A 22,372-nucleotide genomic window follows, 5' to 3' on the forward strand; every position below is an offset into this window, starting at 1 on the left:
TCTTCTTTAGTGCTTAACTTCTTCACCCAATGGTCAGGAGCTTTTCCCAGTGCGCCCGTAGGTAGTTTTGTAGCAGAGCACTTCTGATAAGACGCTTTCCAGAGGGTGCATTTCTGGCATGTTCTAAAGGGTGAGTTTCAGAAAGTTCTACAGGATGGGTTTCTGGCCAGTTCCAGAAGATGGTCACCGCAGCATCTTCTCTGCCCTTCAGTGAGCCACAGCTCTGCCCTCTCCAAATAAGGTCTGGATCTCCGCCTGGGTGCGGGGCACTCCTTTGGACACTTAGACACTATATTTCAGCCCTGTGGGAGGGATCTCTTCCTTGGGTGCTCTATTTCAGCCTTAGGGAGAGTAGTTGTTCCTGAGATCTACGATTCCTGTATTTTTTTTTAAGAATTTTCTTTACTTATCACTAGACAATTGCTCACCGCTCCAACTTTCTGTTATTCTAATCCCATCATAGTTAATTATTCCTTATGTGAAACTCTCCCAGTTCGAATTCCTGTTTGGTTTCTCTCTCCTGATGAGGCCTAGGCAGATACAAGCGGTTCAAGGTCCCCAGGAGCCACCATGCATCACTTGCAAGGCGATTCTTAAGAAATGATACCATTGTACCTGCAGTTGAAAATATTAAGACCACGCATTTCAAACAGTCTTCAGGGAAGCATCTTAAAATACCATAAAGTTGAAATGTTCTTCCCGTGGAGTCTTTGTACACCTGTGCGGTTCCCTCTCCCTTCTCTCTCTCCATGGCCCCCGCCTTCACTCTTATCTGTTGTTACTCTTCTCCTCCCCTTCTCTCCCTATTCACCTGATTCAGCTCTTTCTAATCTCAGCTTTGTCTTTAATAAGCTATCATGTGACCTCCCTGGGTCTCAATTTCTATCTTGTTGAGGCAGAGATAACGAAAGATCATGAGTTAATGAAATTAGGACATGAAAGTGCTTTGTAATTGGTAGGGCATCATACGAAAGTAAGGTGTGATTACTTGCATTTATTAAATAGTTTTTGCTTCCATGTGTTGAATTTTTAGTTTACATCTTATTTTAAAAGCTGTAAGGAGCCTTCAGGGGCACAACCTAATAGTACAGATATAGAAATACATATACTTATTATGTGAGGCAGAATGTGCTGGGCACTAAAATTAGGGAGCAAATAGGATTATGGGAGCCCTGACAATGATGATTTAATTTTGGCCTGAGGATTGTGTTTTAGTTCCAAGGAGAGCCACCTAATCTTGAAGGATCTAAAGCTGCCATTTTGATAAATTTCTGTGATATCAATGGGCCTTGTGTTGGGCACTTTACATATATTATCATATTTAGTCTTTACATTTATTCTTATAATCTTAAATTATGTTATTATGTCTTGGACTCATTTTTTAAATATTTGGCTCGAGGACAGATTTTTGTTCATTTGTTTTGTTTTGTTTTGAACTGAGAAACCCCTTCCACCTCTATGTGAGTAGTCAGTAGCAGCGAGAGTCTTCATGATAGAAAATTTTACTTTTTTACTGCGGCATTTCAGGTATATTCTATTTCTGTATATATTCCTGGATACCTGCATTTGAAAAATTGATCAAATGCTTTCACCTTAGAAACAAGGATAGAGAGAAATATTCTCTATAATCTCTATATTGAAATAGGGAAATGATTTGTTTAAAAATTATTCTCTCTTGTTTGTCAGTAGATAGTATGTCAGTGGGCGTAGTACATTCTGGGGGATGACATGGTTGACTACGGGAAGAAATGTAGCATACCATTTAAATTAGAGATGGGTGCTCTTTGAATACCAAGTGTTCTGTGAAATCACAGGATGAGTGCATCTCCCAGTGGAAGATGTTGCAAAGTGCAAGTGACTCTGAGTCCTTCCGAAAGCGCTTGTCTTCGCTGGTTGGCTTCTGCGAGATGCCCACCAAAGAAAATTCATCTGTCTGTTAGGAAGTCAGGAGCTCTGCATCTTCAGAGTCATTAGAAACCCCTTCTCCAGTTTTGAATTGTTTCCGATGAGCTGTGCATTCTTTCTTTGTCAGTTTGCAGACGAGGTAGAAACTTCCTGTTTATTTGGCAAACAAAATATGTGAGCGTTGCCTGTGCGGCCTTAAGAAATCGCCCCTAACAGATCGGTGTTTTCTGACGTATAGTGTGTGTGCTGCTGTGGGTATGCAGATGACTGGCAGTACGCAGACCTACACTTGCAACTGGAATAGTTTTGTTATTTTTTTAAATGCTATTAGGAAAAAAAAAGCCTGGTGTGTCAAACCCATTTCGTGAATATTATTGCTGAAGTCAAGACTGGAGCAGGTTACAACATCTTCTCCAGACCAGCTGAATTACTAGTGCAGTGCTCAGGCATGCCCGAGAATGTGTGGCTACAGTCTTTTTAGGGATAGAGCAAATCTTGACATCCAGAAAATGCTAACTTTTAAATACCAAGTATTTATAGTATATGTAATTGTGAATTGGAATCAGGCCTGTGCTCTTTTTTTTGTTGTGGTGGTGGGTTTTTTTTTTTCCTCCTGTTTTGTTGTTGAACTAACACGGATCCGTGGATAAAATGGAATTTTGAAAATGTAAAGGTGCCAGACTGTGAGGGAAATGCTAATAACGCAGGCATGATTTTGATGAAATCGGTCATGTATCTCCAGATATGAAGACCTCATTTAATAATTGCCTGAACCATCTGCTACTGATGTAAAAGGACTGACTGCAGAGGAAACAACTATCACACCAATATGATGGAATTTGAAATTTGTATTTTAGTAAGTATGATGAGAATGAGCTTCTATTTTAAAAAATATTTTATTTATTTATTCGAGAGAGAGTATAAGCAGAGGGAGGGGCAGAGGGAGAGGGAGGAGCAGACTCCCCGCTGAGCAGAGAGCCCGATGTGGGGCTCGATCCCAGGACCCTGAGATCCTGACCTGAGTCAAAGGCAGACGCCTCACCGACTGAGCCACCCAGGTGCTCTGAGAATGAGCTTCTTGCCTCACACATCATATGTGTGGAGGCACATATTCTAACATGAGACCTTCTAATCTCATGCGTTATTTTGAAACCCACAGAGTGTTGTACGCAACCCACGTCAGAGGTTCCTCAAAAGGTTAAACATAGTTATTATATGTTCCAGAAATTCCACTTCCCAGTATATGCCCCAAGAATTGAAAACAGGTAGTCAGAGAAATACATGTATGTGCCTCTTCACAGCAGCACAGGAGCCAGCAGGTGGAAACAGCTCAGGTGTCCGTCAGTGGATGAATGAATAAACAAAACGCGGTGTGTACACCTGCAGTGGAATATGTGGCCATAAACAGGAATGAGGTACTGGTGCATTCACACTGTGGATAAACCTCTGACACGTGACACTCAGTGGAAGAAGCTTGGCACAAAGGCTCACAGAGTGTATGTGAAATATCAAAACAGATAAATCCATAGAGACAGAATACCTGTTGGCGGTTGCCAGGGGCTGTGGGGGAGGGGAGAACAAGGAGCAACTGCTTAACGGATATTGGTTTTTGTTTGGGACTCATGAAAATACTTGGGGACAAGATAGAGGTAGCGATTGCCCAACATTAGGAATGCACTGGACGTCGCTGAATTCTTTAACTTAAAATTGTTAATTTTCAGGGCGCCTGGCCAGCTCGGTTGGTAGAGCATGCGACTCTTGATCTCGAGATCATAAGTTCAAGCCCCATGTTGGGCACAGAGCTTACTTCAAAAAAAAAAAAAAAAAAAGGTTAGTTTTATGTAATGTGAATTTCACTTCAATTGAAAGAAAACCTGCCCCGGAGTGTGGTAAGTGTGGCACTGTGTGGGGAATAGGATGATGTGTTAAGTTGTGTGCAAGCATTTCTCGTCTCAGGAGTCACGCATCTATTTTTATAGCTGCCTTCTCATTATTGTAAGTTATAACAGTTTGCCATTTGCAGTAATAGGTAGAAAGTTTTCCTTTGAAGACAAATGTAAATTTAAAAGGGCTGATTTAAAAAAAATGATAAAAATAAAGGTGTTACTGAGATACAACAAATGACAGTAATTCACAGCTGTCTGAAGAATCGGAAACTTTAAGAAATGTTATATTCTATGTTAATTTTATTTTTTATTATATATAATATATTATATATTTATATATTTTATATATATATTCATATATAACTGCTCAGTTGGTTAAACATCTGCCTTCAGCTCAGGTCATGATCCAGGGTCCTAGGATCGATAATATATATATATATATATATGTATATATATATATATATATTCCAATTAATTTTTATTGAGCGTATACTGGGTCCTGGCTGCTGTTCATCAAAGGTGAATAAGACGTGTTTTTTGCCTTAGATACTTTTACCCTAATAAAGGAGATAAGCTATATTGATAAATAATTCTAGGAAGAGGCTAAATGTGCCAAGTGCTAAAACCGAGAACAAACAGACTGAGATCAAGACAAGGTGACCAGTCCCACTGAAGAAAATGCTAGAATATATCTGGAGAACATGAACTGAGAGATTTGCTTTTGCCATTAGGAACAAGGAACAGAAGTCATTAATAAATGCAACTGACAGTGTATTCAGTATTCGAGTTTCATCGACTGTGGCCCTCTGCGCCTCTGCCTTTCCTCTCATTAACTTTGCGGTCATCCTGGGCTCCCTTCTCCCCAACAATCTCATATTTAAAGATAGCAGAGTGGAGGGCTTGTAGTGGCCCCTGCAGCTAGACTGCCTGCAGATGAATTCCAGTCCCAGCATTTACTCACTGTATAACTTTAGTCGTGTCACTGGACTTTTCTGTGCCTTGGTTTCCTCTTCTGTAAAATGGAGATTTTTTAAAAAATATTTTATTTATTTAGTTGAGAGAGAAAAAGAGAGCATGCGCATGTGTGCGTGAGTTGAGGGGAGGGGCAGAGGGAGAAGCCGACTCCCTGTGGAGCAGGGATCCTCATGCAGGGCTCAATCCCGGGACCCGAGATCATGACCTGAGCCACCCAGGCGCCCCTGGAAAATGGAGATATTAATAGTACCTACAGTATACAGTCACAGTGAAGAGTAAGTCGGCGAAGTGAGTAAATGGGTAAAGCATTTAGAATGCCACTTGTTCCATGTTACGTGGCCCACAGCCACTGTCGTCATCTCCTGTCCATTCCATCTGCTACAAATCTTTTTGAATCACCCACCGCCCCCCCCACTACTACTGCTTTAGTTAAAGACTTGATGTTGTTACAGTTGATTGTAGTTGTGCCTCTACTAGTTTGGCCTCCCCTCCCCCCCCCCCGCCCGCCGCCCCACCGTTCCCTCTATCTCACTTGACTGCCTGACACCTTCTTGCCTAGGCTTAGCACTCAGCTCAGGTGTCCCCTCTGTGGCACTTGCCCTGATTCCCGGGCGAGCCCAGGTAAGGCTCTCGGTGTGTGTTCATATGACCTTGAGCTCGCCTCTGCTGCGGTGCATCTCACACAGTACTGTGACTGTACTCGATCATTCCCTGGGCTGTGAGCACCCTTGAGGGGTGGGGAGCTGGGCTTATGCTCAGGTTTGAAATTCCAGCTGAAATACGACCCTTGTTACGAAGTAGATGCTTATTAATTGGGTGGATGAATGAATGGCCCCTGCTTGTGGAAAGCTAGCTTACAGCGTTGATTTTGCAAGCTGAGGTGAATACCCGTAAGGCTAACAAAGAACAGTGTGTGTGAAGGGCCACAAGAGTTCAGAAAAGGGCGTTTGGTGGGTGTTAGACAAATGAAATTAGGCTTCAACAGGCAGAGTTTGCGGGGCGTCTGGGTGGCTCAGTCTGGTAAGCATCTGTCTTCGGCTCTCGTCATGATCCAGGGACCTAGGATCGAGCCCTGTGTGGGGCTCTCTGTTCAGTGGGGAGTCTGCTTCTCCCTCTGTCTCCATCCCTCCCCTGCTCGTGCTCTCTCTCCCTGTCTCTCTCGCTCAAATAAATAAATAAAATCTTTTTTTAAAAAGGTAGAGCTTGATTTGTAACTTAAGAACACGCAGAACTTGGGGCGCCTGGCTGGCTCAGTGGGTGGAGCATGATCTTGGGGTTATGGGGTCAACCCCCATGTTGGGTGTAGGGATTCCTTAAAATCTTAAAAAGAGATAAAAAGGAACAGGCAGAACTTGTGTGAACAGAGGAACAGCCATAATTTAAGCAGGGGGAGTGTTTTATGAGTTGAATAGATGTAATCAAATAAAAAACCAAAACCATGTAGCATCTCCCAAAGAGAGAAGAGCGCAGCGTCATTAGGGTGTGTGTGCAGGGGCGAGGCGAGGGGCGGTACAAGCAGTTCCCAGCCTAACAACGGTGTGTGTTCTGAAGGTTTATTTACAGATTGTTTGTTTGCATGACGGTGAAGTTTCTGGCCGTGCCCAAAATATTGTATTTAACCTACTTAAGTAGCTGATCTGTCCCAGTGTAGCCCGAGCTCCAGGGCCTGGGAGCAGGGGGTCAGGAAAGGCTCGACGGGTTCTGGGCTGGAAGACGTGGAGTGGTGGAGGACGTTCTTCTCCAACCCTCTCTGCACGCTTACCTACACCTCCGTTTCTCTTTATCTCTGGACACAGTTGCTCCAGCCCCCCAGCTTCCCCCACCCAACTTCCCTCATAGAGCACCCCACCCGAGTTCAAGTTTGCAAGGACTCCAGAAGGTTTTCACCACCAGCCTTTCCCCATTCCCTGAGGGTAACAGCTCTTTGCTATTTGAAGAAACTTGACTGAACTCATTCACACCAATGTGAGAATAACTGACAGACACCTTATCCTGGCAGCTCTCATTATCATTTTAACAGGATTCTCTTTAGCTCAAACGAACGCATGCTTGATGGAATTTCTGGCAATAGTACACAGCAAACAATGAGAGAAGTGAAGGTGCAAACATCGGAAGGGAGAGAAAGTTTGTTGGAGCAGAGTTCGCACTAAAGGGGAAGTATTTTGGGACAGGGAAAGCCTTTGCTAATTTCCCTTTCTGCTCTAATCCCTCCTCTATATATTTTTGGTCTATTCCTCTCTTGAATCCACAGCAACTGTAAGCTGCATTTAAAAAAAAAAATTACAGCTCCCGTGGCAGTTCATGGCTAAAGGGATTTTGTGTTTTCCTGTTGTGTGCAAATCTGGGACAACCCATAATGGAAAGTAAGCTTAAATAAGCAAGGAAGAGCCGGGGTGGAGGGGACCTTGAACGTGGACTCCACAAATACATCCACACAAGGAAGGAGTCATAGAAGGTTTTTGAATAGGGGGTTGAGAGGATCCAAGCAATATGGAAGGCATCATTCATTCTGAGGTTTTTTTTTTTCAAAGATTTTTTATTTATTTATTTGACAGAGATAGAGACAGCCAGAGAGAGAGGGAACACAAGCAGGGGGAGTGGGAGAGGAAGAAACAGGCTTCCAGCGGAGGAGCCTGATGTGGGGCTCGAACCCAGAATGCCAGGATCACGCCCTGAGCCGAAGGCAGACGCTTAACAACTGAGCCACTCAGGCGCCCCTGAGTTTTGGATTAGTAATGACAGGGTGTCGAATTCACTCTTGGCTCTCGTGTGAGTGGTCAGTACAGAATCCTACTTTTTTGCTACACTTTTTTTCATCGTTCTGGGACTTCTTCCATTAACTGTTAGCATCTGAACCCCTGCCTATCTGACTGTCCTGTGTGGGTTCTGAGCCGATCTTTCCTTTCTGATTCAGGATCCTAGAGACTGTTACAGGACTCTTGTGTTTCCAACTAGCCCATAGGGACCTCTACACTGTGTTTCTGTGTCCCAACAGCAAAATTCAAGTGCAGTGTTAGCAAAACACAGCTCCCTTTTATAAAAACACATTACTTTCATTTAAATAAAAACTTCCAGCCTTTGTCCCCCGGAACACTCCCCAAGATAGTGGTTAATGATCTGTGTCAGTTAGCCCGTCGCAGGGGCAGAAGCCTCCACCCCCTGTACCCAGCCCTCAGCAGATGCTAAAGTTTGTTGTGAATATGCTCTTCCCTATGGGGAACTCCATTGCCTTTTATTCTTTTTATTACTCACTATGTTGATATCCTTGATATTTCTACCCTGCTGGTTTGCATACATGGGAAGGCCAGGAAATGGCATGAGAAGAGGATTTGAGGCCTTTCCTTCAGCCTAAATTATAATTCTCATATTGGAACAGAAGAGTCATAGGTTTTCCATCAAATATGTTTTTTTCTCTATTTTGAAAGTTCCAGGGGCTTGTTAGCATTGGGCCCTCCGGTGCCTCATTTGTGTATTTCACTCTTGACTGCTCGCTGTGCCATTTGAGTGACTAGGTATTGGTGATGTGCAGTGGCTTGCTTGGTTGCACTCGCTATTTTATTTTTTGGTTCAATCTAGTGGAGCAGTTATTGTCAAAATTGGATTTTGTGGCTTACTTTTTCATCATCGCTGGCTGCAATAATTTAAGAGGATCTAACAGTCCCAAGAAGATGCTTCTATCCTTTTCAATTAGCAGTCTGTAGACATTATTGGTTTTAGGAGATGCTGCTTCATATTTCAGCGTTCCGGTCTAGGTGGCGAACCAGTGAAATGCCTTTCTTCAGTTTTTAGTTTTACCAGTACTATCTTGCTAAGCGTCTCGTTGGCTTGGTTTAGTTCAGTGGTCTCATCCTGAGCCATTCACCCATCCATCCATCCATCCATCCATCCATCCACCATCAAGTTGTTGTACTCCTGCTCTTCTGGGCACCCTGCTAGGCACACACCGGGTCGATCAGAGAGACGTCAAAAGGAGCCGTTCAGGTATTTAGGTATACTGTTTGAAATTGTAGCCCTTCATTTATTTCGTACCAGTCAGAACTGAGTTCAGGTGGATAAGACCCTCTCATGGTTTCTTGTTTCATTATCACCCCAAACAGCTTAGTCTTGGAGGAGAGGAAACCTACCTCTGTCAAACTTGATTTCACCAGAATTGCCTCCTACAGTTGGGCTCCTGTGTGACAGGCACCGAGACGGGTAGAATAAGACATAAGGAGGGCCCAAAGGCAGCTCTCAGGAGTTTATAGTCTAGTTTACAGCATAGAAACAGTTACAATCCAAAGTGCCAGGACCTGTAATATTCGGAGTGTCACGGGGATTTAGGAAACCTAGCAACGGAGGCTGTCGAGGGATGTGAGGGGAGGCGTCACGGAAGGAGATATACTTGAAAACTTAAGTACGACTAGAAATCGGCTTGGTAGACAAGGAGAGCGAGGAATTCCAAGTGGAGAGAGTGTCCTAGGAAAAACCACTGAGGCACGAGGGCGTATGGCATGTTAGAGGTCTCCGCCAAGAAACGCCAACGGAGGGATAACGGGAGCTCTGAGAACTGCCACTGGGAGGGCCTTTCTGGCAAAGGTACAGGTCGATGATTCTGCAGCTTTAATCACATATCATCCTAGGTCTCCCGTGAGGTCATCCTCTTTTCCTCCAGCTTTTTACTGACTTCCTCGTAAAGTAGCTCCATGGTGGTGTTGAGGAGTCCCATTTGCGGGGTTTTCTTCCCTCAAATAAATATTAATACAATACAGGGGTGACTAATGGACACCAAATTAGGTGTCGGGGGGCCTGGATTCTTGTTTTCCAGCTCTCTCAGCAGCTGTGTCACTTGAGCCAAGCCATTTAATAACTCGGTTTCTTCACTAAAATGGGACTTTTCAAATGGGAATATTACCACCTGCATTGCCTACCTCAGAGTCTGGGTGGAAAGGAAAATGAGACTCTTAAAAATTAAAAGGTACAGTATACTTTATGATTTGGGATGCTGCCAGCTAAGGCTGTCTGTCACCCGACACTTAAGACAAGTAAAATGCTTCTTGGAGTATCCGGATACAAAAAGTAGGTTGAAAGGAAGTTGCCAAAGAGGAATATTCTTACTTCCTCATTAACTCCCTACATCGGTCCTTCTGTCTGTGGAACGTCATTTGGCTTATTTCTTCACTAACATGATAAGATTTCCTCTTGCCAAGGGCCTGTCATGTGTATCTTCACCCATGTTAGATTCTCACGGTTGCTGTGAAAGAGTAATAGATCTCAGACCTAGGCTGCTGGAGCGCCCGGCTGCCTCAGTTGCTTAAGCGTCTGACTCTTGATCTTGGCTCAGGTCATGATCTCAGGGTTGTGAAATTGAGCCCCACATCGGGCACCGTGCTCAGCGTGGAGTCTGCTTGTCCCTCTCCCTCTGCTCCTCCCCGTACTCTCTCGCTTTCTCTCTCAAATAAATAAATAAATAAATAAATAAATAAATAAATAAAATCTTTTAAAAAAAGACTGAGGCTAGTAAAATATGAGTTGGTATATTTCATAGTCAACCTTGAATAATTTATATCCATCAGGTAGTTTGAATTACTCATGAATTACCCTCAATCATTTGTGTAACCATATAGTGGAACGACCTGCACTTTGTTACGTTTCAGGGTTATATAGAAAGGTTGTGATTCATTCCAGTAGGAATGGGAAGTTATGAAACTGGGCTTCAGCTTTTTTTTTTTTCCATTTTTCCTAATCCAGTGACAGTACAGGTAGAGTTATTAGTAACAGGAAAGGGCTTTTCTTCCCCTTTGACCCCACCTTTCCCATTAGATTGAGTGGTAAGACTCCTGGAATCAGGACTAATGTGAACTTCCGGGCTGTAGGAATATGAGCAATTGCTCCCAGTATAAATACCCCTGACCAACCCTGTTTAGATCACTGGTTTTCAAAATCTGCCATCCAAGGATGTTTCTGCATGACTAAAAACTCTCTAAACCCCTTAAGTCCTCCTGCTCTGAGCCATCTGACATATAGCAGAAGAAAGGAGAGTCCAGCATGGCTATGGCTGAGATAACACAATGAGGCTATTTTAAATGGGATGTAAGTGAATTATTTATACTAGATTAATATAGAGCCTGTCATCAAAATCACTCAGAACCTGAGAGATTTACTGTGTACTACCAGGAGGTGGTTCTTCCCCTCTTTTCTCCTCTTCTAGATGACCTAGTGCATGTGAACGTGCATGTGAATTTGGATAAAATGCCTATCCTAGTTCAAGCTATAATATAAAATGATGATTGCTTTTTTTCTGCCAGGCTTGAGGGAAATACTCTGGCAATTGTTCTGTTTTCCCCAAAATTAAATGAGGAAATGCTCCGGCTTATTTTCTTTTTTGTTTTAAAGTCTATGATACCATTGATACATAGTTTAAAAACATTCTTCTGAGGACCTAGTGGATTAAATCATTTTTATGTCCCCTAAGTACTGCCCTTTTTTGAAGAATTCTTGAGAAAAGTGTGGCCCATGTCCAAAATCACATTCTCCTTTTTTTTTCTGTATTTGAATTTTTTCCTTATAAGTTAATGGAAAGGAAAGTGGTCAGTTTTTTTGCACTCAATAAACAAGAAAGAAGGTGTAGACAGCTTTTATCTGGGGCATTTTTAAGTCATTGAAAGAATATTTTCAAGTATTAACTGCTTTTCGAAATTATTGGCAGAATCCTCGTAACCCATTTTAACATAAAATGGTTGAATAAGATGAAAAGATTTTTTTATTGTCTACATAAAAGAAAGCAGCATGGTTTTTGCATCATTGCATAAATCTAAGAGATTATGCATACATAAAAAGGATGAGACAAAGCTGAATGCTGAATGCCAACATCAACGAAAGCTTGTCTGAGTATTTGACACTGAGCATAATGGGGTGTGGTTCCACAGGGAGAGAACACTCAACATTTACACCCCAGGACTTGTTTCTCTGGTAAAACTTCTTGTCCTAGATTCATCTCCCAGCCAACACCATTATCGCCCTTTTTAAACATCCCCCCTTCTTACACATGGATTTTCTCCCTTAAACCTCATGCAGTGCTAAACCTTACGAATCTAATGCCCTGCCCTCACTCTCCCATCTCTTTCTGTGGTCTTCATGAATTCTTTTTGTTTATCGTATGCACCTTCAGGTAAATTCTCTCGGTTTACTGCAAGTAGTAAAACACAAGTACAGACCCCTCCCCCCCCCGCCCCAAACCTCCTTACAGCTCTTTTTTTTTCCCCCTCAAAGAGCTCCATAATTAAGCTATACTGTTGGGATCCCTTTCTCATCAATTTTCTGGGATTTTCGAACGGGAGCCGTGAGGTATACAACCAGCATCGTTACATGGTAATGCATAGTCGCTACCCAATGCAGATGGAGTTCACTTCACAGTTCATAGCCTTTCCTTTTCAGGCTCGAGAGTGGTAAAAGAAGGTACCGAGATTAGCGTATGCTGTGAAGTCTGGAGAGGTGCGCTTCTTCGGCCACTTACCCTGGGGCTCTGACTTGCCTTCGTGTCATCTCACTGCTCGCTTGGCTTTATAGGCAAAGAGTCCAAAAGGTTTTTCAAACAGTGTCTGCTCAATGGTAGGAGGAATGCATGGTCCGTGTAATAGAGGAATATTTAAAAACCGGAGGAGACTCAGATTACCATGGGAGGCATCACAGAAAAGAATGGAATTTGAGCTGGATCTAGAGGGATGAGCTGAGTTCAGAAAAGTGGAGAGGGAAAAAGATTGCATGTAGGAGGACCTCTGGAACAAAGGGAAACAAAGAACAAAACAAGCTTGTGAGCTAGAGAATGGGCAGTTGGTGGTAGGAGATCCTACGTCAGTGGATTCCAAGACTAGGTTGGCCAGCTTGTAATGAGTGCTTAGTGCTGGGCATTGTTGCTTGATGAATTCCTCGAGTGATCCACTCATTCAACAAATGGCTTCTCATAGCTCCTAGGATGAAATCCAAGCCTCTTCACTCCCTCTGTATACCTTAAAATCCACTCCCCTCAACACTATGTACCTATACTCCTTCCAGTAATACTGCAGATTTTCTCAATCCTTCTGACACGTTGTACGCCTTTAAATCTCTGTGTGTCTGCACAGACTGCGTCTTCTGGGGTCTGCCTGGGGAACGCCTCATTCCTCGACCTCAGTTCCAACCCGATTTTTATTGCTCCTCTGATTTGTATCTTTGCTCTGTAGAATCCTAGGCATGTACTAGTAAAGCTTCTATGCCATATTTTGTGCTGTCAGGGTGCGTGTCTGCTTCTCTCACTCAAATAAGAGCTCCCTGAGAGCAAGGGATTGTGTCTTGTTCACCTTTATATCCATATCACCTAGCAGTTTCCCTACCAAACGTAGCAAATTCTTAAGTATTGGCTGAATAAAATATTTATCGAACATTTAATTTACATCATGTACAGTTGCATTTTAGGGGAGCTCATCCAGAAGCAAGGCGATTGACAGATTGAACATGGGAGGTGCAGAGGGACCAGTCATAGGTATTTTTGGAAGTAGCTCGTTTGTTTAAAAAACGCAAACACTAGGGATTAGACACCTGTAAAATTGATAATGAATGATAGGACTTAACGACTAGAGGCACGAGAGAGGGAAGCGTTACAGGTCATGAAGATTTAAGGTAATGTGACCAATAACAGGGCAGTGACCCTTGAAAAAAAAAAGCAGGCTACTTTCAGGTAAACATGTTTTTTTCTACGTCGGATCTCCTGATGCTAGTATTTGTCTCATCCCACCTCTGCTCTAAAGATGAACACTGTTCCTGTTCAATTAACTGGAACTAAGCTCAAGATTCCTGTGGTTCTGATCTCCGTATCTGATCTGCGCTTAAGATAAGAAAGAGAAATAGTTCAGCCACGCCGGCTACAATTTGCTACCAAGGGAAGGTGCTCAACGCATAGGTTTTTGAATACAGAGAGGCTGTTTTCTGCTTTGGGGAGCTACAACCGAAGTGCTATACCAGGCAGGTGCACTAGGGTGCGCTACTGTGTAGCAGAGCCTAGCTGTGCATCGCCGCTCTCAACTTTAAAACTCCAGAGAATTTGATGAGAGAGGGATCCACAAGAACATGACAAATGATGAGAGTTCAAACCTTAAGAGAAAAATGGGCTTATTGGTAAGAGACCTTTCTTTTCCTTTATCTACTGCTGTTGCTTATTCATTAAAATAGCAAGCCTGTTGTTTTCATATGTGCCTGTGAAGTGGTATACAAAAATCAATTTTATATGTATTGTAGAATTTAGGAGACATATTGGTAACCATGCAAAAATCATAGGAAGCATGGATAAAGCTTGATTTTTTTTAAAAGTCACTGAGGAAATTCTGCTGTATTTCAGAGTGTGGTATAGATGTGTGTCTGTATCTCTCTATATAGCTTAAATGTAATACAGGTTAAGAAATATATATATTTTTTAAAAGTTAAAATAAAGAATAGTGACTTGTGTAGAGATACATAATTTCACTCAGCTACCAGAAGGTGGCACACCAGATTCTCCTTAAATACACAAAGGAAAGGAATAATATTAATAGGAATATAAAATAAGCTGTATTTAAAGATACTTTCTTGCATTTTTAAGGAAAAAATTAATATAATTGTTATTTGCGTGGTGACGCTTAATGCTAAAACGTGGCAAATATTAATTCAATCCATTGTAGCTTCTTATAATTCAAAAATAACAATTTTTTATGTGTATAGCATTTTAAAAGTAGACTTTGAAATAGTATTGCCATTAAAGAGATGCTGTTTCGAATTCATCGTTCTAAAAAAGAAATACAAGACTTGCTGCCTACCTTTGGCATAAGAGGTCCTTAGACTGAGGCTCACATTTTGGGTAAGGTCTCTGCCAAGGTCTTTCTAAAGATACTATCAGCCTATGACTTTGATTTAGTTGTGACTTTAATAATGCATTGTGCTTGTGGGAAGACCCGGAAAGGAGCCCAGACTGCTTATTTGGAAGCAAAAGTTAGATAAGGGTAATGCTTAGTAACGGTCACTTTCTGTAAGCTAATAGCAACGTAAATGACATAACGTAAAATACATTAAATTAGGGCTGAGAGCTCCCCAACACCTGCCAGCTTACTTTGATGTTCTCACAATTTGACGGGTGACAGCATCACCGCAGTGCCCCCATAGTGTTCTCTAGCTTGAGAGCTGCCTTCCCCAGGCAGTAGCAGAAGTCTGTCCGTTCGTCATTGTCCTATAGATTAGCCCAGAGGGGTGAGATACATGGCAGAACTTCGCCAAAACAAAATCCCCTGCTCAGGAGACGGTGCGTCTATCTGTATGTTTCTATTAATTACAAGCAGTATGAAAATAAGAAAATTGGTAGTAAACGAACCTAGAAGAGCATTAGCCATCTGTTCCCTGAAAGCTTGTAATGTGTGTCATTTGCTTTCAGGTTTTTATGGCCAAAACAGTCTATCAGCAAAGAATTGAACTTTAGGCTTCAAAAAACTGGAAAATGACAAAGCATTCCAAGGCCGCATATATATTTACTGGAAAAATGTTTGCTTCTGTCCAAATTTGGCTAGTTTAGTCTTTCAGATCGGCTGCCAATAGATGTTATACTTCATGTCAGTCTTTATTCCAGACTTTCTGAAACATTAAGAGGGCTTCTAAAAACAAATAGAATCTTATGGCTTTCTTGTTCAGTTTTTTTTTACAGTTAATTTACATGTTTAAAAATTGTTCTGTGTGGTATTAGCTGTTCAGGATTTAAGAAACGTGGTTTATTAACATACAGCTAAAATATCTGCAGAGCATGCTTTGAAAAATCCGAACTAAATACAGTAAAGCCACCATTAACCAGATTTTTTTTTTTTTTTTTTGCACTCCACTTTCAGGAGACGGAGGCAATTGTCTTTAAAACAAGCCGATTTCAAGGATATATTCAAAAAATCAACTCCAGGGTATGTCCAAGGGTCTGCATTTTCCTCTACCTTTTTGTCAGTGAGAATTTATTTTCGTCACAAAAAGACCCTGAGATACTAGAAGACGTTCAGTCATCAAGGAAACGTTCAATAATGTCTAGGTTACGGTGTTTATTAAGCTGAAAAAATGATAAATTATTCCGTTACAGAAATACCATACATCCTTGTATTGTGCTTTGTGTTTTCCAGTGGGCTTTCTCAAACACAAGTTCAGTTGCTTTTCAGAATATTGCTATGAGCAGGGCAAAGAAAGGGGGCCTCTTCCCTATTTTACAGATGAGGGGGGATAACTCAGGAAGCCACAAAGCTGATTAGTGGGAGAGCTGCAACCAGACCACAGGTGCCTACCTCTGTCCTCTACCCCATCCTTCCTCATCGGAAAAGTTGGAGACAAGTTTTTTAACTTTTACGTGGTATTGAACAATCTCTATAATGTACACCACCTTGGTTTCCGAATTGCTGGGATTTCACAATTCCCCTCTTCAGAGGTGTCTGTGGGTCGGCCTCTGTGCCTCTCTGTCAGCCAGCTGGAGACCTTGCTGTCAGCCTCTCCCAGACCTGGAAGGATCTAGAATGGGGAGGGCAAGATAAATGGCCCTGGACAGTGCAGACTGACAATGAGTGGTGGGCAGCCGACGAGGATATGTTGAGGAAGGCTGGTGACTGAGAGAGAAAACAGCCTCGCCATAGCTGGGGCTATCTTGAGTGGGCGTTAGCGACCTTGACTTTAAAGCAGTGTTTCTCCAAGTTCAGTAGACCAGGCATGAAAATCAACTGGAGTACTTGTTTAAAATCCAGGTTCCTAGCCCCCACATTCAGACTTCCGCATTTAAAATATTCACCCCAGGCATACTAAAGTTTGAGACTATCTTGCCTTCAAGGTGTAGGACTTTTCTCTTGTAAAGAAAAGAGCCACTTCTCTCTGCGCAGTGTCCGTGTTTCATGTCTAAGTATACACCGGGGCCAGAGTCAGGTGAGGGTGAGGAGTGACAGGTGTTGTGGGCACATGTTGCTGTATCTACACCCGAGGCATTATCACAGTAGCTCTTGTGCTTTATGGTGTCTATGAAGTGGTTTTAAAAGACTTGTGTCCATTTTAGACTTGAAGAATGTAAAGAGCTAAAAGATTTCTCCCAAAAGGTGAAAAATAAGGAAGTTTTGATATTTGAAGAGTTAGTCCATTCCTGTTATTTTAAAATTGAGATTAATTTTTATTTTTTTAAGATTTTATTTATTTATTTGTCAGAGAGAGCATAAGCAGGGGGAGCAGCAGGCAGAGGGAGAAGCAGACTCCCCGCTGAGCAGGGAGCCTGATGCGGGGCTCGATCCCAGGACCCTGGGATCATGACCTGAGCCGAAGACAGACGCTTCACCGACTGAGCCACCCAGGCACCCCTGAAGTTAATTTTTAAAAATTGGCTAATAAACTAGGCTTATCCAGGGTTCTGGATAGTCAAGGCTTTTCAGTAGCAATATATTTATGCTTAGCCATTCATGTTCCAGATGGGAATATGCAGTCTGCCTGATTAGATTGCCAGAGATTTGTGGCCAGGGAACATGTGTTCTTCTGTAAGCTTGTAACATCTAGCAAAGTCCTAAGTTTTTAGTACTTATTGATGATCGAACTAATTCAGCAGGCACCTCTTTTTTATAGGCTTTGGGCTAGGCATAGCAAGTTGATTGATTTTGGTATTTGTGAAGTTCAAGGAGTCAATCTCGCACTGTCGGTAATGGCTAATAGAGGAGGAAGTCCTCAGTTGAAACAAACGTATTTTAGTCGACAGATGGGAAAACATGGCCCTAATGAATTTGCTAATGCTTGTTCCCTGTTTAGAGTATCAGCTTAAGCTCAGTCTTGCTGCCTCTTCACCCTTTTTGGAATATAAGTTATGTTGTTCTGTGCTTTACAGATCGGAATCTCAAAAATTGGTAATTCTGGAAATTCCCAAACATAAATATTTTTGTTTACTGACTGAACAGCATCATAGGAATTTAAATAACGTGTCCAGACCTGGTGGTAGAAGACTCATAAAAATGCTTAACAGTGTCTGTGACTTAGATCAAGCTGAATAAGAAATGAATGAATATATGCTAGCTAATGGGAAGATAATATTTCACTTAACAAAAATTTTTTTAAGTAAGCTCTACACCCAACACGGGGCCTGAACTCATGGCTCTGAGATCAAGAGTCACATTGCTCCACCGACTGGGCCAGCCAGGCCCCCCAACATGGTACATTTTTAATGGCTTTTTGTTTTGATAAGTTTGCAGGTTTAATGTACAAACACATCAGAAAATCTAATGATGGTCTGGCTGTTTTATTTACCCATGGTAATTTAAAGGGATACTTAGGAATTTGCTGAGAGACAACTAAACAGATACATTATTATTATTCGAGATGAGAGCGAGGATTTTTCACTGGAGCAATCCACCATCACTATAAGTGATGCGTTTATTTCATTTTAAAAAAAGCTTGTATTCTGGGTGAGTTTCTTCAACATATACTTATTTTTAACAAGATAATGTGTATATTTAATTTTTCTTTCATTTTAAGGAATTCATAGCCTTAAATTCTCCAATGAACAGATGAATATTCTTTTTACCTATACTCTGCTTTTTAGTCATAGCAGAATTGATAATACTTAAAAATCCTTCCAGGATATATCCTGGCTTCGATACCCAGTTCTTGCTTAATCACCCCTCTGCTTATAAACTTCTCTTTCAGTTTACCCAGCAAATATTTATTGGGTGCCTTCCAGTATGCCGGGGGTGGTGCTCAGTTACGAAGATGTACAAAGACTCAGGGATTCCTTCTTGAAGGTGGAGCAGGAATTTGGGGATGGCGTCTCAGGTCGATAAAGTCCCATGGTGGGAACACAGGGTGCGCTAAAACATGGCCTCTTTTTGGAACACTAGATACATTATCTCTACTTGGTGATAAACTGCCTCACTAAGTTGCTGTTTTCGAAGTTTGACAATGTTAATACAAATCCAGCTATGCAAATATTAAATATTTAAAAGTCATTTTTTTTCTACCACCGCCACTCCCAACACATACAAGCACTTTGGTTTGGAGTTTAAGGCAGTTTTTTTGTTTGTTTATTTTTAGAGAGAGAGAGAGAGAATGCCTGTGCACGTGATGGGGGAGGGGCGGGGGAGGAGGAGGGGGAGAGGGCGAGAGAGAGACTCTTAAACAGGCTCCACACCCAGCATGGAGCCGAGTGCAGGGTTCAATCTCAGGACCCTGAGAACAATCAAGAACTGGGTACGTAACCGACTGAGCCACCCTAGGGTAGTTTTTAATAGATGGGAATATTTAAGGATTAATTTAGTTTGCGCACGTCAGAGTTGTATAAAGACTCACTTGGGCATGTGGATTTGGGAATCATATACGAATGAGGCATCCAGGGGTAGCCAAGAACAAAAAAAGCTTACAGATTTTACTAGAATGTAGATACTCCAGAAAACAAAAGAAAGAAGGAAGGGCAAGAACTTCTAAATTTCTCATTCAGTGCTAATGCTGTTTTCAGCTGTAGTGAGAGAGGAAGCATCGTTAGAAGCTGTGGGTCATTGGTACCCCAACAGTCAGGACTTTCTTGTCACTTGTTCAGTCCCTCTGGATTTGCTCTCCTACCCCAACTCCTGTCTTAGCCCCAGAACCTCACCCATCTGACCCCCAATGACAAAAGGTGTCGCATACCGGAATCACGCCCATTCCGGCACTTCATTCTTCTTCCGTCCCGTCATTCCCCTCCTCGCCCTTTCTGTTTTCCTCCTTTTGTCCCTTTTCCTGTGTTTCCTGGCTTGCCAGCCCACCAGCCCCTCTTACTGCTGTTCTATCCCTCCTCCCCCCAAAATTCAGTATCCTTCCTCTCTTTTGGAAATGTTAGAGATGGGAAGAGTGCTTCCCTTCGCTTCACTCCTGCCAGCACGGAGGAGTTCTGTACGCATGTACATGCACGAGTGTGCGCCCGCACAGTTGTGTTTGTGTACTTGTTTGTATTGTGAAGAAAGAAACAGGTACCGTATTAGTCCAAGACGTAGCCAGAGATGTAAATCCTTTGTGGGACTGAAAGGACCCACGCGGCTCTGCTAAGGAAATTGACATGTGAGAAGGGTACTTATAAAAGATGAGATTATGACTTTCCCGTGTAGTCATCTTTGAGAGACATCTGGGATTTTCCATTTTGATTTTAGCAAGGCTACATATCTGAGTATCTAGTAAAAATGTTTTAATGTCGTTGATAGTCAGTTTCCTGAAACAAATAAAGGAGATGCACGTGTGTGCGCGCACACACACATACACACACACGTATATGTAGCCATTCATGTGAACAGTTCTGTTTTCTGTAATAAGGAGCCCTGAATGTATTAGGAATTTTGCTGTGTTGTGCAGAAGTCAAGTTTTTGTGTGCTTTAAAAGGTTTAACAGCCCTACTTGGTCGCCACCCAAATACTCTTACTGATTGGTAGAACATAACGGAGCACACAGTTTGGCTGATCTACAGTCTTGTCTGAGCAACACGAATAACATGGATATTCCAGATTAGTCTGAGGAGACATTGTCAGGACTGAAGAGAAGATTACACAGTGCGCGCTCACGCGAACTGTGGTCAATGCTATCAGCCTCTAGTTGCACCGATCACAGGATTCACCAAAACTTGCAAGAAGAAGGGAATATCAGGAAAATATGGAGAGAGAGTTCAGATAGGTGACATATCAGTCAGTTCATTTCATGGGGTGGTGGGATGAAAGAACCGTCACTGTCAGCCAGTGAGTTAAATTCTCCTCTGTAAAGTTATTTAGAAACATTTATGTTTAGAAAAAAAACTCCCACTCCTAGCCGTATATTTCACGTCTCTCCTATACTATGACTGGCTTAATTCTTACTTACCTTTTTCTCCCTCATCATACTTAAACACCTTCTGAAATGAAGATTTTGCAAGTGGTCTTTGCACACACTTTTGTATTTTTGGTGTTTGCCCCCCACTTCTGTCTTTGAGCGTACATATTATTGGAGGAATAAATAGCTCTTGGTAATTCTTGTTTCTTTAGAATACATGGAGGTAATTACAGAATGTGGTTCATGTCACAGAGAAACACACATCTACAGGAAAGGTCTCATGGAGAAGGAGGGACAGTAGGGATTCTAGAGTGGAAGTCACGTACTAGCAGATGGAAACCTGATTCCTAGTTCCAGTCCCGCTGCTAGCTAGCAGGGTGACATTGGGCAAGTTCACATCTCTGGGCTTCAGTTCTTTTCATCTGTACAATGAAGCCACTGAGCAAGATGATTTGTAAGAATTCTAGAAGTTATAAAATATCTCCTCTTTCTACATTTGGGAACCAGGGAATTCCGCATTGTACGATTTGGCCAAGGATGCCTCTTTTTGTGGCCTTGGCCAAGTCCCAGCATCGTCCTTTGTTTATGACATCTCTGAAAGACGCATTTCACAGGTATTTTCAAGTGATCAGTTAATGTTCCTCAAATGCTTTGAAGAGCTTTTGTGTATGTTGTCTTTCTGTCCCTAATAGAAACCAAGTGTTCTGTAAATGAAATCAGTGTTTCTTATGAAGTCAACGAGGGTTTTTGACATTTCCCAGCCTAAATATTAAAGCAGTGGGACACTGAGCCTGCATAAAATTCTATTTAAAATACACATTTAATCATTTTCTCCCTTTCACTCTGTAGGTGAAAACGTTTTCAGTTCCAGAATGTAATGGTAATTACACTCAGTAGTTGCTGCTGGAGTCGCCGTCAGGGTAGTAAAATCTGATTAATTTGGACCCTGCTAATTTGTAATTGCGGTGATTTTACCTGGCTCAAGTTTATTTGTAAATGATGTATAAAGAACGTTGTTGTTAAGCAAATTAATAGTGTAAAGTAGATTTCGTGGACCATATTTCTACTTAAAGGAATTATTTTTAAAGCCTTTGGCATATTAGTTGTTTGCTCATGAGAGGTAATTAAAAATGACTCCTAGCAATTTATTAAAGTAGGAGAACTGAATAGAAATAAATGTTCATCATCAGATGTAAGCTTTTAGGGTTTTGGGGTCTTTACCAGTGCTGAGGGTGGTGTGGAGGGAAAGCAGTCTTATTTCCTTTTCACTTTGGGCAAATATGACGATTGTCAGAGGGCCCCCAAAACAGGTTGTAAACATTAAGTCTCAGAGAAATCTAGACAGACGATTGACAGAGATGATTTGGTGCTACTGGTTGATTTCTTTGGAGCCTGAGGTTAGACAAAGATTATGTGGCTTTTTTGAATAAGTTGATTGTTCACGAAGAATAGTAACTGGAGACCCTTTGCAGTGATGTTATCTTCACCTGTTTGTGGGGGATACCCCCTGGGAGATTTTGAAAACTCCACGTTTCCCCTATATCCCACTCATAAATGTTGAGTTGACTTTATAGACTGCTTGAAACACTTTACTAGCCATGTTTTTATGTAGGTTTGGGGGTCTTTGTTCTCAGAGGTTGTATTTGCTATTACTGCTTTGTAATATTTTCATAAGCTGGAAAGTGGTTGCATTTCCTTCTGAAACATCACCTCCTTGGTACACACAGCTGATTTATAGCTGCTTTATGTTTTATATTTGTAAATGTTTGAGAATGCTTCCTGTTTTTGAAATGGGACATTCCAAGCTTGCTTGATGAGTG

The 22,372-nt window shown here is 41.9% G+C and overlaps 1 protein-coding gene across 4 annotated transcripts in view; it reads left to right on the forward strand.

Moving 5' to 3' along the window:
- The window catches only part of KLHL13 (kelch like family member 13), a 191,656-nt gene that overhangs the window by 98,823 nt on the left and 70,461 nt on the right, over positions 1-22,372 (forward strand). The window contains exon 3 of one of the 4 annotated variants that reach the window (XM_040628861.1): positions 2,648-2,761. The exons of the other annotated variants lie outside the window; for them this stretch is intronic. The gene's annotated coding sequence lies outside the window, so the exon portion shown is untranslated. The remainder of the gene's footprint in view (positions 1-2,647; positions 2,762-22,372) is intronic. 4 annotated transcript variants of the gene reach the window in all.

Source organism: Ursus maritimus (assembly GCF_017311325.1).
Source record: "Ursus maritimus isolate PB19 chromosome X unlocalized genomic scaffold, ASM1731132v1 scaffold_X1, whole genome shotgun sequence".
Lineage (NCBI taxonomy): Eukaryota > Metazoa > Chordata > Mammalia > Carnivora > Ursidae > Ursus > Ursus maritimus.